Source organism: the organism of the source record quoted next, unplaced genomic scaffold, assembly GCF_019419815.1.
Source record: "Pyrus x bretschneideri cultivar Hongxiangsu unplaced genomic scaffold, Pyrus_bretschneideri_v1 Contig321, whole genome shotgun sequence".
NCBI lineage: Eukaryota > Viridiplantae > Streptophyta > Magnoliopsida > Rosales > Rosaceae > Pyrus > Pyrus x bretschneideri.
In genome coordinates this window covers 21033-33033 of record NW_025999637.1, presented here as the reverse complement: position 1 = coordinate 33033, position 12001 = coordinate 21033, and positions in this window count along the sequence as shown.

The window sequence follows — 12001 nt, the reverse complement described above, 5'->3', positions numbered from 1 at the left end:
AAACTTGCAACAATGATGGGACAGAGGGAGACTACCTCGTCAAACAGTTCATGCGTTCACTGAAAAGTAACGCTTTTGACTGGTACACCGACCTTGAACCCGAGTCTATCAACAGTTGTGTTCAGCTAGAAAGGGAATTCCTCAACCGCTTCTACAGCACTCGTCGCACTGTAAGCATGCTAGAGCTAACCAGTACAAAACAGTGGAAGGATGAACCTATCGTCGACTACATCAATAGATGGCGCTCGTTAAGTCTGGATTGCAAAAATTGGCTTTATGAAACCTCCGCCATTAAGATGTGCATTCAAGGCATGCACTGGGGGTTACATTACATCCTCAAAGGCATAAAACCGAGAATATTTAAGGAGTTGGCAACTCGTTCCCACAACATAGAGTTGAGTATCACCAATCACGGGAAGGAGCCGATTACTAACTTCAAGAAGGATAAAGTGTTTGCCCCACATGTAGACAAGACTGGGAAGAAACCCGCTAAGAAAGCTTTCGCTATCAACACTACCCTCATCAAGACCTCCTCAGTGCCCATCAAGATCTTCTCCAAGAAGAAAGCGAAGGAGATAAAGAAAGGTGAGCCTTCTCGCACCCAAGACAGGTACAAGAGCACCTTGAGGGAGCTGGAACAGAAAACGTACCTTTTTCCTGACTCTGACATGGTTGCAATGTTAGACGACTTGTTGGAAAAAAAGGTGATCGAGCTACCCGAATGCAAGCGTCCTGAAGAGATGAATCGCATAAACGATCCTAGGTACTGCAAGTACCATCGTATTGTGAGCCATCCTGTTGGCAAGTGCTTCGTTCTTAAAGAACTCATCATGAAGCTAGCACAACAAGGGCAAATTGAGCTCGACCTTGAAGACACGGTCGCAGCGCATACCACTACAATTGCGTTTGGATCGTTTGATCCCATGTGTTTCCAAGCGACACCTAACCATTCCCGTGAATGCTTAAGTTGCACGGCACCTTCTGCACAACCATCACCGGGGGGAAACGATCAAGATGCACATACCGACAATGAAGAAGGATGGACATTGGTAACCTACAAAAAGACAAGGAAGCCAAAACCACAAGTTATATAGCCAAAGGCAGAACAAAGAGGAAATCACCATCGTCACAACAATGAGAAGCCTAAAAGAAACATAAAAGTTGATAAGACAACATATGTTGGGGAACCTATGGAGCAGGAGCCACGCATTCCCGTTTCCTTGCACGAGTATTTCCGAAGGACTTTTTCCAACAGTGCACTACCGTCGCCTGTCACATGGTTGAAGTAGAAATAGAAGAGCCCTCAAAAGGCAAAGCTATCGCCACTGAGGTAGAAAAGACCCTCACACCCGAAGAAGGTCTGCCAATACACTTTAGCATCGAGGAAGCGCTACAATTGCCAAAAAAATGCGAAGAGCACTAGCAGCAGTCTTGGCAAGTCCCGGCGACCACGAAGTGCAAGAAGGTAACAACGAAGACTTGAAGCTTTAGCCACATGAATGTGCCACATGTTGTGCCGCCCATGACACAATTAACTTCACTGACGAAGACTCACTACTGGGATCAAAACCTCACAACCGTCCTCTCTTCGTCTCGGGGTACGTAAGGGAACACAAAGTCAACCACATGCTTGTAGATGGTGGGTCGGCCATAAACATCATGCCAAAATCAACAATGACCATAATCGGCATCAAGGTGGATGAACGATCCCTAAGCCGTCTGCTGATCTAGGGTTTTAACCAGGGAGGACAAATGGCGATGGGCATGATCCGAGTAAAAATGACCATTGCTGAGCTCAAATTAAGCATGATATTCCACATGATTGATGCAAGAACTTCCTACAGCTTGCTCTTAGGAAGACCTTGGATCCATGCAAATGGGGTAGTACCGTCCACCCTTCACCAATGCTTAAAATTTTACCGAGGAGTGAAGGTGATCCAAGGCGACACCAAGCCATTCATTGAAGCCGAATCACACTTTGCAGATGCCAAGTTCTACATAGACGAAGACATGGTGCCCGAAGCTCTTCCAAAAGAAATCAAATCCACGAGCAAAGCAGCACCTAAAAAGCAAGAGTGGCAAGCCATGCCTAAAAAGCAAAAAGGGCAAGCCGTGCCATCTTCAAGCAAAGACAATGACGAGCCTGCTAAACCTGCAATGACCAAAGGGAGTATGATGCCTTCAAAATGACCAAACACGCCCATATTCTGATACATCCCGACGTCAAGAAGAAAAAATGGTCAATCTCCACTCGAAACTGGAGCAAGAAAAGCCGATACGCAGTGGCACAAGGATAATGTGAAGTTGCTCAAGGCGAATACAGTTTTGCCTTTGACACAGCTAGGCGGTGCTAAGGTTGCAAGACTACCACAAGGCTTCATAAAAGCTCTACCAAAGGGGGTGGAATCAAGCTTTCTTCCAACCAAGATGACCGAGGAAGGTTTTGACCCAAACGCCTACAAACTCATGTCGAAGGCTGGGTATGACTTCGTTTCTTTTCTAATCCTGGAAAGAAGGTTTCAAACACCATCAACGACAAAAAACGTAACCTCACCAAGACTCAAAAGAAGTTGAGGAGCATGGTTACGGAGTTGACAACAACAAAGCTAGACTTTGCTTCACACCAAATGCACCTATGATGATTTTAAACAAAGTGAAAAACACTAGCGCTCAGTATGTCAACGTGGGCATTGAACAAGACCAAGAATAGCCCAAACCTGCCCTTCGAATGTTAGTCTTCGATAGGATAAGCCGTTCAAGACCCAGAATTTCAATGATTAATCGCATTGGTGGTCAAGACCGAACCTCCGTCTTCAAGAGGTTTAACGCGCCAACATCCCAATGCTCTGTTTTCTAAACATTGTCAAAACCTAATAAACAAAGCAACACAGCTAGCTCTCCTCCACGACGATCAACTTTGGAAATATTTGAAGATAATGAGAAGCCTTATAGAAAGAGGAACACAACACCAAAGGAAGAAAAGCTCGACGGGTTGGCAGAAAAAGGCGACATTTAAAGTTTGATTCCTTCAAGGATGAAGCGCCAAGCAATCTCAGAGTTTGACACAAATAGACCATTGAAAGTAAGAAGGCGTACTATCATCCACACCGGACAATCCTCATGCCAACAAGCTTGAGAGGGCAGCACTGAAGAGGAGGTCCAAGATGTCTTCCACATCACGATTCAAGAAGGCAAAGAAGACGAAATCCCCGAGGAAGATGTCACTGCTGCACCACCACAGCTCGAAGATGGGGAGCAAGCCACGGTTGATGATCTCAAGGAACTCAACTTAGGCACAAGCGAGGAACCAAAGCCTATCTTCGTAAGTGCATTATTAAGTACGGATGAGATAGAGGAGTATTACCAGTTGCTATTAGAGTACAAAGACGTCTTTGCTTGGACCTACAAAGAAATGCCCTGCCTGGACCCTATCATCGTTGTTCATCATCTTGCAGTCAAGCCTAGAACGCAACCAATAAAGCAAACTCAAAGACGCTATCGATTCGTGCTCATCCCATTGGTGCGAAAATTAACTTAACACACAAATTAACCCTATTTTGACAATTGTAGTATATAAGTAAGTAAGGATTGTTCTTAAACTGGGGGATTAGGAGGGATTGTTAAACACTTTAAACTGACTCAAATAAATAAAACAAAGCTTTTAAACACTTAACTCAACTCAAAAGACTCAAAACAAGTTCATAAGACTCACAATGAGCTGAAAACACTCAAAACTGCCTAAAAACACAAACTGGGCAGATTTGACTCTAAACACAAATTTGGATGAATTTTGGTTCTAACTTGACTCAAAACACTTGAAAACACAATCTAAAACATATTCTAACTAGTTAGACACTTTAAACTAAAGGGGGAATTGGTTTTGGACGAAAATAAAATCTACAAAACAAGAATTTAAAACTAGGCAGATTGCACGAATTTGATGGAATTAAGTGGATGATGGGCTAGCTAGGAGGTCTTTCTCCACACATGGCATACTTGCATACAAAACAATCTCCAGTTGCTTATTCAATGAATCATGAACCTCAACACCCCAAGTTAATTAGGTACGCTTAAATTAACTCTCAGATTTTCCTTAGGTCATTGAATTGAATGGAATTAGCGCATTGCAATCAAATTATTCCTCAAAAGTTATCTAGATGAAAGCGCATAATAGAGAAATAATCAAAGATCATTAAATTCTATGAAAATCATAAGTGTTGACGAGGCATTCGTAACTATGAAAGCGCATGATACTTATGCCAAGGATTTACTTAACATGATTGTGACTAACAACCTTAACTACTCATGAATATAAGTTCCCAATGATTAGGTGAAGTTTCCTTATACCCTAGCATCATATTTATGCATTCAAATTTAGTGTGCACTCTCAATTCATATACATAAACAAGTTTTAATTCAAATAGATAAGTAAATTGAATTCACCATTCATGAAATCACAACTGGAAGTAATCAAATCATAATGCAAATATAGCCATGGTTTCGAAATTCCCCCTAGCCAAAAGGGGATTAGTTCCTCATACTCACAAAGCAAAGATTCTTATTCTTGGTTAGGAGGATGAATGATGGCTGATTATGCTGGTAGGGTGCGGCAGGTTGTGTATAGAGGTGTGTGGAGGGGATGGAGGATGAAGAATGGAGGCTAGGGTGTTGCGGCAAGGTGTTTTCTGTATAGCATAAGGGGTGATATGAATTTGTGGCTGAAAATATGTTTATATAGTCCTAGGGTTAATTAGATTAGGGTTACACTTAGCAGATTTATTGGATTAGGGCCCGAGGGTTCTACACAAGTGAGTTAAATCCACTTAGGAGAGGGTTTGGCCCAATTAGTTTCATAAAAGGATTTGTGTAACCCAAATCCACAAGGAATGAGGCCCTATAAATCAGAATCCAAAAGGAAAAAGGTTTAGGAAATTCGTCCAAAATTGGGCCTTCTAGAAACTAGGTGTTTTGTGGCTGATTTTGGGTTTTCTAGAAGAGATAAAAGGTGGAAGGGTGTAGCACCCTTTTAGGGTTAGATAAGGCTTCTAAAAATCATGTTTTTAGGTCCACTTGCAGCTAGGATTAAGGTGGACAAGATTAGGTTAGAATAAGATAGGATAAGGTTTGGATAAGATAAGGTTGTTAGGATAAGTTTCCATATTTCTTGCTCTTTCCTTATCTTCTTTGTCTTGAACTTTCCTTTTCTGATTTGTAGCATGTTCCTAGTCTCATTTGACTCCAAATTCGTCCATCCACCTTGCTCCATATACAAGCTATCCATTTAGTGCCCAAAACTGCTCCAAAATGCACCAAAATGCACTTTCTTGGTACTTTAACCCTTTGGACCTACAAACACACGAAAATGAGTTGAAATACTACATTAACTAAGAAATAATAACACAAATGCACAAGAATAAGCTAGCTAAGTTGCCTAAATATACTCCTATCACCCACAAATCGAGGTCGAGATCTCCAACATCGTCATTGTCCTTAAGAAATCAGGACAAATATGTGTTTGCGTAGACTTCCGGGACCTCAACGATGCTTGCTCGAAGGACGACTTCCCCTTGCCAATCATTGAAATCATGGTCGACGCAACCACTGGCCATGAAGCATTGTCATTCATAGATGGCTTTCCTGGGTACAATCAAATTCGCATGGCATGCATTTACAACTCGAAAGGTATCTACTGTTACAAGGTGATGCCTTTTGGTCTAAAGAACGCTGGAGTTATATATCAACGCGTAATGCAAAAAATCTTCAATGACATGCTACACAAAAACGTAGAATGTTACGTAGATGATGTGGTGGTCAAGACAAAGAAAAGATCAGATCACTTTGAAAGATCTACGAATAATGTTCGAAAGGCTACAAAAATATAACCTCAAGATGAACTCGTTAAAGTGTGTGTTTGGCGTCACCTCTGGAAAATTCCTCAGCTTCATCGTCAAGCACCATGGTATTGAAGTGGATCAATCAAAGATCAAGGCCATTCAAAGCATGCCCGAGCCAAGAAACCTGCACGAGCTGAAAAGTCTACAAGAACGGCTAGCCTTCATCAGATGCTTCATATCCAACCTTGCAGGGCATTGTCAACCATTTAGTCGCCTCATGAAGAAAGATGTTCCATTCGTATAGGACGAAGCATGCCATAATTTCTTTTGAAAGCATAAAGAAATATTTGTCAAGTCCACCTGTGCCCGGGAAACCGCTCATATTGTATATTGCTACTCAGGAAAGTTCAATTGGAGCAATCTTGGCACAAGAGAATGAATCCCAAAAAGAAGGAGCATTTTACTACGTCAGTCGAACTCTCACCGGCGTTGAGTTGAGCTATTCCCTAATAGAAAAGATGTACCTCGCTTTGGTGTTTGCCATTCAGAAGCTCAGACATTACATGCATGTTTACACCATCTGCCTGGTTGTCAAAGCTGACCATGTAAAATATGTCATGTCCAAGCCAGTCTTGACATGGCGACTCACTAAATGGGCTTTGCTTCTTAATCAATATGAGATCATCTACGTCCCAGCTAAAGCCGTCAAGGGACAAGCGCTAGCAGACTTCCTTGCCGATCACCCAATCTCGACTAATTGGAAAATCTCAGACGACTTGCCTGACGAAGAGGTGTTCTACATCGACATCTTCCCGACATGGATGATGTTCTTTGACAGATCCACACGAGCAGACGGAGCAGGGGCAGGAGTAGTATTCATGTCGCCACAAAGGCAAATACTAACTTACTCCTTCCAACTGAGTGAGTTATGCTCCAACAATGTTGCTGAGTACCAAGCGTTGATCATTGGGTGATAGGAGCATATTAATGCGACTTAAATGGCTTGTTCTCGTACATTTACGTTATGTTTCTTTAGTTATTTTAGTCCTTTATGCTTCTTTTGTGTGTTTTCAGGATCATAAGACGTGTTTGACGAAAGGATGCATTGTGGAGTGTTTTGGGGCCTTTTGGAGCACTATTGGGCTAAGGATGGATAGCTTATGCTTGGAGCCCAAGTGTTGGATGAAATTGAAGGCCTTGTATGCACTTGAGGACACAAAACAATGGCCCTAACCCAATTACATTCACATTGCCGTGGGCTTAACACAAACACCATTCCTTGCCATGCAAGGGGGAGCAATTTGGGTCCATTTCATGCACTTAAACCCTAGCCCAATTACACAACATTGCAGCCACATGCACCAAAAACTACACCAAACCGTACACACCATTCACCCTAAACTACAACCTTGGTCATGCTTTCCCATTTCATTATTCATTCACTTTGCATTCATTCAATTCAGCCACATGCACTTACACTTTTCATCATTTCACCACCAATTCAACACATGCATTCACACACCAAAAACCAACCTATTGCCGTGCATAATCCCCTCACATTCACCCACATTCACCCACATGCACACACATGCAATACAACACACCAACAACATTTCCTTTACACACTTCACTACAATTGACAAAAAGAGGGTTTAATTTGTGTGCGCATAATTCTCGCATCAAAATTTGAGGTTGCCAAAATTTGATGCCAAATTTTGATGCGAGAATTATGCGCACACAAATTAAACCCTCTTTTGGATTTGTATTGCAATGATGAAGAGTTGCATGTGGGTTAGGTTGGGAATGGGATGGGATACACGGCAAAGGAAATGTTGTTGGTGTGTTGTATTGCATGTGTGTGCATGTGGGTGAATGTGGGTGAATGTGAGGGGATTATGCACGGCAATGGGTTGGTTTTTGGTGTGTGAATGCATATGTTGAATTGGTGGTGAAATGATGAAAAGTGTAAGTGCATGTGGCTGAATTGAATGAATGCAAAGTGAATGAATAATGAAATGGGAAAGCATGACCAAGGTTGTAGTTTAGGGTGAATGGTGTGTACGGTTTGGTGTAGTCTTTGGTGCATGTGGCTGCAATGTTGTGTAATTGGGCTAGGGTTTAAGTGCATGAAATGGACCCAAATTGCTCCCCTTTGCATGGCAAGGAATGGTGTTTGTGTTAAGCCCACGGCAATGTGAATGTAATTGGGTTAGGGCCATTGTTTTGTGTCCTCAAGTGCATACAAGGCCTTCAATTTCATCCAACACTTGGGCTCCAAGCATAAGCTATCCATCCTTAGCCCAATAGTGCTCCAAAAGGCCCCAAAACACTCCACAATGCATCCTTTCGTCAAACACGTCTTATGATCCTGAAAACACACAAAAGAAGCATAAAGGACTAAAATAACTAAAGAAACATAATGTAAATGTACGAGAACAAGCCATTTAAGTCGCATTAATATGCTCCTATCATTGGGCTCCAAATGGTGGTCAACATAGAAATCACAACTCTTGAGGTATATGGGAACTCCAAGCTCATAATCAACTTTTAACTGAATATGAGGTGAGGAAAGATGACCTTATCCCATACTTGTGGCTGGTAACTCTACTGTTACAAAAGTTCGAGGTTGTGATACTAGAACATGTGCTAAGAAAGGAAAATCAAATGGCAGACGCTCTCGCCAATCTAGCCTCGAGTATGACACTAGGAAAAGATGAAGCTGCAGACGTGCCAATTTGCCAAAGATGAATGATCCCACTCGTTACTGAAATGCTACTGGATGATACAAATGTTATCTCAGTACTTCCAGTCGACACTGAAGAGTGGAGACAGCCGCTGATCGACTACTTGGAGCACGGAAAGCTTCCAGATGATCCTAGACACCGCTCTGAAATACGTCGACGAGCACCCCTCTTCCTTTACTACAAAGTAACACTTTACTAACACTCTTTTGAAGGAGTGCTCCTGAGATGCCTAGGTGAGGAAGAAGCCAATCAAGATATGGAAAAAGCACATTCAGTTGTGTGTGGGGCGCATCAGTCTAGACCAAAGTTACATTTCCAGCTCAAAAGAATGGGTTATACTGGCCAAGCATGGTGAAGGATTGCCTGGAACATGCCAAAAGGTGCCAAGCCTGCCAATTCCACGCCAACTTCATACATTAACCGCCTGAACCATTACACCCTACAACTGTTTCATGGCCGTTCGATGCATAGGGATTGGACATCGCAGGACCAATTATGTCAAAGTCATCTACAGGAGAAGCTTACATCCTAGCTACAACAGATTACTTTTCTAAGTGGGCTAAAGTTATACCCTTAAGGGAAGTCAAGAAGGAAACTGTTGTTCGTTTCATCAAGGAACATATCATCCACCGATATGGTGTACCTCGTTACATTATCATTGACAATGGAAAACAATTCTCCAACCGACTCGTGGACGAGCTCTGTGAGAAATACAAGTTAAAGCAGCACAAGTCTTCCATGTATCATGCTCCGACTAACGGTCTCGCAGAAGTATTCAACAAGACGTTGTGCAACCTCCTAAAGAAGATAATCGGCCGAACAAAGAGAGACTGGCATGAAAGAATAAGTGAAGCACTTTGGGCATGTAGGACTACACATAGGACTCCCACCCAAGCTACACCTTATTCTCTCGTATATGGCATGGAAGCTGTATTCTACCGCTCGAAAGTCAAATCCCCTCACTAAGGATGGCTATATAAGAAGGCTTGACTGATGAAGAAAATGCAAAGTTGCACCTTCAAGAGTTGGAAGCGTTGGATGAAAGAAGGCTCGAAGCTCAACAATACTTGGAATGCTACCAAGCACGGCTATCTAAGGCATTTAACAAGAAAGTCCGCCCAAGGTCTTTCCAAACTGGAGATCTTGTCCTCGCATTACGTAGGCTTATCATCACAACTCACAAGACAAAAAGCAAGTTCACATCAAAGTGGGATAGACCATACGTAATACAAGAGGTATACACCAACGATGCCAACTTAATCATGGCGAAAGACAGATTGAAGGTCGGCCCCATCAATGACAGATTTTTGAAGTGTTACTACCCTTAAAACAAACGCACCATGTTCCTAGCCCGCAAAAGCATAAACAATGTACGGAAAAATCATCATCAAAATCACCATTAAAATCATCAAAAAAAAAAAAAAACCCATCACTCATTTGAACTACGTCATGACTTGATCCCTCCTCAACCAAGGGTACGTAGGCAACTTGAAACTTCAAAACTTCAGGTACAGTCACATCAACAAAAACACAAACACTTTGAAGAATAAAGAGCAAATTCAAGAATGCAAACACTTCATTTCTTTAAAGGAAAAAGTCGGCCCCAGAGCCTGATTACAAAAAAAATAGAAGACACTATTCAAAAACTATGTCCTTAAAACTACGGAGGCGATCTTCAAGCAAGCCTTCCAAAGTCTTCAAAGTCTCTACCTCGGTGGGAGACAAGATGGGTAATTCCATAGCCATGCCTTTCTCTTGTTTTAGGCGTGAAATCTCCTCTTGGCATTGAGAAAGTGTAGCTCCTTACTCCCCGAGAACACTTTCAAGTCATGATGCTTCGATGCCCAGCTGTTCTTGCTCTCGTATCATCGTATCTAGATGCACTTGGACGGAAGCTAAAAAAGTCTCCGTGGCTTGATAATCTCCTGAAACAGCTTGCTGAGAAGACCGGACTTGGGTTAATGACAAGTCTATTGCTACAAGCTGGTGAGCTCTAACATCTGGACTCAACTTCTTCAAGGAAATAGCACGCAAGGAAGAATACTTAGTTGAGGCGGCTATAAGTTCAGCAATCTTGATCTTTAAGGATGAAGAATCAACGTTAAGATTGTCAATCGCAGAAACAAGCTTCGACAAATCCGCTTTGAGCAACGCAAGGTCCTCCAACGGGAACTTTGAAATCCTCCCCTCAATATGGCTCTTGATATCCATTGCCACACGAAGATTGATGCGATGAATAAGCTGCTCAGTACCACTAAGGTTTGGCCCTCTTAGAGAGATCTCAGAGCTAGCTGGCAAAGGTATTAAACACACGACGGCCTCTTGCATACCTCTACCTACACATGGCAAACTTGGGAAACTTGGCGGATTTGGAACAAGCTTTGCACCAGGCGGATCCCCGTTCTCCCCGCCTGTAGGTAGGTCGCCTCCAAATAGCATCTCCGTATAGGAATAAATTCCTGTGGTCGCCAAGTCAAAAGAACAAGAAGGCCCAACCTAAAGAAAACAAAGAAAGCTATTAGAAACAAAAGCTAAAACCATGAAAGTAGAAGAAGTCACAAGAGAGAAGAAAATGCATACATCTTTCTCAAACAACACACTACCATTGAGTTGAGGAAGCCTAAACACGTCTTTCTTCTTATGATGAAAATTGACATCGCTGTCGACCTGAGCGCCTTCAAGTAGTCGCTTGTTTAAAACTGTTGACGCTGCCGCAAAACAAGTCTCTCTTCGTACGAATCAACTTCATCACCGGCCTCTTCAGAGGCATCCAGATGTTGAGAAGACAAGCGTGGGCATTGAGGGACTAAAACCACAGGTCTATCTTGCAAAGTAGTAGCACTCGCGCAATCAAAAGGTATCAGCTGCGTAAGAACCACAAAACAACCCCCTCTCGATGCATCAAGGCGTAAATGAGAAGAATTGGTACCACTTGCCATCCCCAAGTTCTCATAACGTACCTTTAACCACCAACTTACTTAAGCACGGGTCACTGGATTACTCTTAAACTCGTCTTTGGCTGGCAGGGTGATAGAAGCATTTCTACATGCACGGGTACAAGACACCCAATGCATATACACGGCTTGCAAGGATTTTAATTGGTTTTTTTCCTTCAGCCTGCCTGGCACATTTTAGACAAAACCAAATTGCTTGCTGAAACGGTGGAGATTATACAGCTGAACGATGCATTAGTCTTCTTGCCGTAAAGAAACATACCCCGAGTGAAGACTTATAAGGTAAGACAAGTTCGAAAAGCGAAGATACAAATCATCCATGATGCCTTGCCACACCAAGCCAACTCTCGCCAGGTGGTCCATCCTCAAGCCTTCACAACTTCTAAACAGCGCTTGCGCTTGCGAAGCATCGAGGCTCTTCGAAGAAAGCATGCCAGAATGCTTCATCAGCAAAGGCCCCAGCTTGACT